The sequence below is a fragment of the Lepisosteus platostomus genome, unplaced genomic scaffold, assembly GCF_059453375.1.
Source record: "Lepisosteus platostomus isolate fLepPlt1 unplaced genomic scaffold, fLepPlt1.hap1 Scaffold_72_H1, whole genome shotgun sequence".
NCBI classification, from domain to species: Eukaryota; Metazoa; Chordata; class Actinopteri; order Semionotiformes; family Lepisosteidae; genus Lepisosteus; species Lepisosteus platostomus.
Window position 1 is genome coordinate 388,321 of NW_028291684.1, and position 6,000 is coordinate 394,320.

The following is a 6,000-nucleotide window of genomic DNA, read 5'->3' on the forward strand; positions in this document are numbered from 1 at the left end:
ATTATAGAACAACATCTCTTGGTCCACAGAGAGCAACAATCCAACTTTGAAGAAAATCCATTGACTGATCCCCGAATCCTGAAGTTTCTTCGCATGATATCGGGCTTGCAACCACTTTCTGGAAAACGATGAAAAATGCCAAAAATGAAAAAGAAGTTATCAATTCTAGAGCCTAAGAGGAAAACAAGACAAATGTATATCTCCAAATAATTTTATGTGCTTCAGAAGAGCCCATACATGCATACATGAAACCACGCCCGTTTGCACGTAAGCAGACATGGTTGCACAAACGACTGCATGAAAGCACGCATGCATGCGAAGTCATCCTGTTGAGCATTTGAAAAGCCGCACCACGCCGCACTTAAAATAGCTCTTACATTAGTGGTAGACGCAGGAATCGCCTTTTTATTTACACTCTTACCAACGCGATGGAAAGCAAAACAAAGCAAAGCAGAGCAAAACAAAACAAACAAACGAAAACCCTCACGTCCCGCACTTGCATATAACGCCGTTACGGGCCCAAGCGGTATTGTACGTCATCCTAGCACTGCACCCAGGGGCGTAAGGTATATGGGAACGAGCACACGCCACGAATCGTCTTGAATCACTCCCTACAGCTGTAAGGCGCCTTGAAGCCTGCACCCCCAACATTCTTCTTTGCGCATCTGTGAAAGGTAAACTCTTGAGCAAACTCTGAACCAGCTCTAAGGAAACTAATCTGATTAGACGTTACTTTGACTCATCTTTTTACTCTCAGTGCTGGATTGCTCAAACTCCATCTAGGGTTAGGTTTAACATTCCCACACTACTTAGACACTTTGTTTACGCTCAGTGCTGGATTTTGGGAACTTCAGGACGAGTGGGAATTTTCTCCTATCTGTCAATTCTGTTTTGTTTTGGAGACTCTTGGCTGCCTATATTGTACAGTGCAGCGTGAAGGAAACATTTTCCAAAACTGTGTCAGCTCAAAAGTTGTAAGAAAACCTCTCCAGCTGCTTTACCTCTCTTCATTTTTGTCATTTAATGTGACAATCGATGTATAACTGGAGCCTCACATATGCAAATGGTGAGGCTCCAGTTCGACACCACTTTACAGTATATGACAAAAGCATGGCAGACTGTGCCGGACCAGCTGGTAACTTCCGCTTATTTTGACCATATTAAACATTGGAAATCTTCCCACTTGCATTTGTGACACTTGATTTTGGCTCCACCTAAGACACTCTTAAATCTTCAAACACTTTTCTCTTCTCCCGCAACACTCTTGTCTGTCGGCACTGTGTGGCAGCGTTGCAGGACAACCCATCTCACCACGGAAAGGAACCTAACAGCTTTGGTAAGAGAGGAGAAAAGGACATGGCCCATACGGGGATCGAACCCTCGACCTTGGCGTTATTAGCACCACGCTCTAACCAACTGAGCTAACCGGCCTCATGACAGTGCCCCTCTCTGTGCTGCAAAAAATCGAACTCAGGGAATTTCTTTTGTCCTCCTTTGAATAGAAAGCCGTGTAATTCAGTGTACGGGCTTTCTCATGCAGTTTCATGGTTTCACAGCATTATTCAGCTGATTTTAAATGTACCTGAAGGAGAAACATTATTGAAGACCATCAATTACCAAGAGCTTTTGTCAAAGGTTTTGGTGGTCATTTTTAATGACCACAGAGCGCTGTGACCTCGGTTTTACATCTCATCCAAAAGACAGCGCCCTTTTACAACACAGCTTCTCCGTCACTATATTGGGAGATTGGGACCCGCACAGACCTCAGGGTGAGTGCCTCCCCGCTGGCCCCATTAACACCACTTCCAGCTGGAAGCTTTGTTTTTCCCTGTAGCTCACCCTCATCCAGGTACTGACCTGGCTCACACCTGCTTAGCTTCAGTGGGTTTTCAGTTGCGAGTTGCAAAAGTTGGGATGCAAGTGATGGAGCCGTTCGCTGCAAAAGCCACTGCATTGGCCAGGAATCGAAACCAAGCCTCCTGCGTGGCAGGCGAGAGTTCTAACAATGAACCACCAATGCTCAATGCCTGTACCTTCAAAAAAGACGCTTTTTTGGTGCTGTGTGCAAAAAGCGTCGACATCTACTTCCAGCTGCAAAATGCCATCCGCGGACGCTGTGAATTTATTTATTTAGACACCGCTCAGAATCCCCTGTAAGATTCTCCTTCAATTCCGTTTTGCAGTGCTTTAGCTCTTTCAAAAGGCTTTGCTTTGCTAGTCACAATCCAAGGCTTGTGACAGCATTTGAAAACACTTGCCACTGCGTTGGCCGGGAATCGAACCCGGGTCAACTGCTTGGAAGGTAGCTATGCTCACCACTATACCACCAACACATGCCCGGGGGATCCCTCCAGGACACCACCAGAGAATGCTGACGATTTCAGAAGCTGTCTCCGGGACGTGCTGATTCCACACATCCTGAATAAATCATGTTATTGTTAGTTGCTGTAGCTAGACGTTCAAATGAGTTTCATGGCCAGATGGACTGTGTCCTCAAGTGGTATAGTATTGCAGTAAGACAGCACGATGCCTGCAAGACTTTGTCACGCTAAACGCCACAGATTGAGTTTGTCCGTTCGTGTCAGTCGTCCTGCAGCCACGGGAAGTGGGACACAAACATGCTGCAATGCTTTCAAGACATTAGGATTTGTTTGTGCAACATCTGAGAAGAGTACTTGTGGCTTGAATGTGACTGACCAAGGTGTTTAAAGACAGAGACTGAAAACTGTTAAAGGATGAGTCAAAGTAACGTCTAATCGGATTAGTTTCCTTAGAGCTGGTTCAGAGTTTGCTCAAGAGTTTACCTTTCACAGATGCGCAAAGAAGAATGTTGGGGGTGCACGCTTCAAGGCGCCTTACAGCTGTAGGGAGTGATTTCAGACGATTCGTGGCGTGTGGTTATCTGAAGACTTGCTTTCCATGGCAGCGGGTCCAAGCGATTTCGCGTTGTTATAGTACCAGGAAAGGAGAAGCGGCACTTCGCCTCTGCCGTGCAGGCACAAGGCGACGTGCGGGAGACGCCGGAGTCGGCAGGTTTCGAACCTGCGCGGGGAAGCCCCAACGCATTTCGAGCCCATCGCCTTAACCACTCGACCACGACAAAAGCGCGACTCGTGGCGTGTGCTCATTCCCATATACCGTAGGCCCCGGGGTGCAGTGCTAGGATGACGTACAATACCGCTTGGGCACGTAACGGCGTTATATGCAAGTGCGGGACGTGAGGGTTTTCGTTTGTTCGTTTTGTTTTGCTCTGCTTTGCTTTGTTTTAGTTTCCATCGCGTTGGTAAGAGCGTAAATAAAAAGGCGATTCCTGTGTCGACCACTAATGTAAGAGCTATTTCAAGTGCGCCGTGGTGCGGCTTTTCAAATGCTTAACAGGATGATTTCACATGCACGCGTGCTTTCATGCAGTCGTGTGTGCAACCATGTCTGCTTACGTGCAAACGGGCGTGGTTTCATGTATGCAAAAAACTTTCCTGGGCTCTTCTGAAGCACATAAAATTATTTGGAGATATACATTTGTCTTGTTTTCCTCTTAGGCTCTAGAATTGACAACTTTTTTTTCATTTTTGGCATTTTTCATCATTTTCCAGAAAGTGGTTGCAAGCCCGATATTATGCGAAGAAACTTCAGGATTCGGGGATCAGTCAATGGATTTTCTTCAAAGTTGGATTTTTGCACTCTGTGGACCAAGAGATGTTGTTCTATAATGTTTTTTTTTTCAAATTTAAAAATATCATTTTTTCATGGAGCTTTGAATGGGATGGATTCACCCTCCTTTAGCCAGGACAGAGCTCCAGGAGCCTGGGTAGGATTCTAGCTTTCTCCCCTTTCAGGCACCTGGCACAGAAGACATCATTTTTTTCCTTAAAATCTTTTTTTTTTGTGTTCCTTGTTGCTCCAAACTTAATTCTATTCACTTTTAATTAGAGATTATATTAAAAATAGTGCAATAAATGACTAATTTCACTAAAAATACTAAAAGTAATATAAAACAGATGTTTTTAACTTTATTGTAGTGTTTTAGAAACTAATATGTCTTCAAAAATGGTTATTTTTCACTCCTAGGAATGAAAGCTGTTGTTATATGATGTTTATTTTCAAATTTTGAAAAAGCAAAGGATTCTAGCTTTCTCCCCTTGCAGGCATCGGACACAGAGAACCTCATGGTTTTCCTAAAAATCATTTTTTATGTTCCCTGGTGTTCCAAACTTAGTTTTAATCAATTTTAATTTGTTATGTTACAAACAGGGTAATAAAGTCTTAATTGGACTATAACTAATGTCATATTGTCTGCTACAAAACTGATATTTTCAGCTCTATTGTAGAGATTCTAGAATCAACTAATAAAGAATTGAAATAAAAAAAGGGCATAAGAAGACATTACCAACAACGACCACATGATGGAGATATTGTCTAGACATTACCAACAACGACCACAAGATGGAGATATTTTCCAAAGAGGCAAGAGGGGCAAAGCTGCGATAAGGTAAAATCATTTTTTGAAAGAGATTGTTGTCAGAATGCACATCCGTATCCCAAACAGAATCTCTAGTAAAATATGATCATTTGTGAAACAGGCAAATGAGTGTCAGCTACAATATGATTGCTACATATCTGCATTTGTTGGTATTTAAGGAGTAAGAGTGCAGGTTTAAACCTGCGATCCAGTGTGTTGAAGAATTTCACAACACTACCTCTAGCACATATGGAAATAAATCCTCATAATGATTATTGCCCTGGGCATGTACCAAAAAATCAGTGAGCATATATATATATATATCACTGGGTTGAAGCTAGAAACACAGAATAACTGCAAACACATCCTAAATACAGTGTTCCAGCACCTTTGACCTCATCCAGAACGTATCATTTCTTGAAAGGGATTGCTGTCCGAATGCACATCTGAATCCCAAACAGAATCTCTAGTAAAATACGATCATTTGTGAAACAGGCAAATGACTGTCTCAGGGGCCCATTTCTCATTGTCAGACACATGTATGCAATGCTTTCACTGTGCATTGAGCAATAGGGATCAAAAACACCGCAGGTAAGGTTAGAAGTCATGTTCTATGATCATTTCTTTCAGCATTAGGGACTAAATATACTAAACGTATGATGCTAAAATGTTATTTTTACATATATTAATGTAATAAATGATTGCTTATGCTTTATAAACAAATCTAATTATAATAAAAGCTTAAGTTTTGTATTTATCTTGTACCATAGAACATGATTTTCTTTGTATTTCAAGCCCACAAAGTGTCCAAATGATGCACCTTTGACCTCATCCAGAACGTATCATTTCTTGAAAGGGATTGCTGTCCGAATGCACATCTGAATCCCAAACAGAATCTCTAGTAAAATACGATCATTTGTGAAACAGGCAAATGACTGTCTCAGGGGCCCATTTCTCATTGTCAGACACATGTATGCAATGCTTTCACTGTGCATTGAGCAATAGGGATCAAAAACAGAATGGAAACCAACAAGGATGGGATTTGAACCCATGCATGAAAAGCACAATGGATTAGTAATCCATCACCTTAACCACTCGGCCACCTCATCAACAAAACTGGGCTGTCCCAACTGGGTTGGCGTGCTCCAGATGATCTTTTTCTTTTTTTTCCCTTGTACTCGGGGGTCATTTTCCTGTTCCACATGCGATTTCAACATTTTCCTTGGGAGATGTCAAGCCAGCAAGCCACTGCTGTGGTTCAGTGGCCAGCGTGGAGTTCAGTGGCCCTGTTGTACACAGAAAGCACATTGAGCTCCTTGGACATGAAAAGTTCCAGATAAAAGCCATTTGTCATCCTTTCTCTTGGTGTCGATGTTGCTATTGTATGTAAAGGTGGCAACTTGCTCAGCGAGCAGGCGGAGCACACACCGAATGCAGATGTGTCTGAGTGGTGTGTCCAAGTGGCTGCAAAAGGACAGCACTCCCGGGGTGCTGTGGCTTAGTTGATTAAAGCGCCTGTCTAGTAAGCAGGAAGCCCTGGG

The 6,000-nt window shown here is 43.0% G+C and overlaps 3 non-coding genes across 3 annotated transcripts; all 3 read right to left on the minus strand.

Annotated features, from left to right (window-relative positions):
* Positions 1-1,357: 1,357 nt before the first annotated feature.
* Positions 1,358-1,431, minus strand: trnai-aau (transfer RNA isoleucine (anticodon AAU)). The gene has a single exon. It is a non-coding gene; the product is annotated as a tRNA-Ile (tRNA).
* Positions 1,432-2,261: 830 nt separating this feature from the next.
* Positions 2,262-2,333, minus strand: trnag-ucc (transfer RNA glycine (anticodon UCC)). The gene has a single exon. It is a non-coding gene; the product is annotated as a tRNA-Gly (tRNA).
* A 3,153-nt stretch (positions 2,334-5,486) lies between these two features.
* Positions 5,487-5,568, minus strand: trnas-acu (transfer RNA serine (anticodon ACU)). The gene has a single exon. It is a non-coding gene; the product is annotated as a tRNA-Ser (tRNA).
* Between the last annotated feature and the right edge of the window lie 432 nt (positions 5,569-6,000).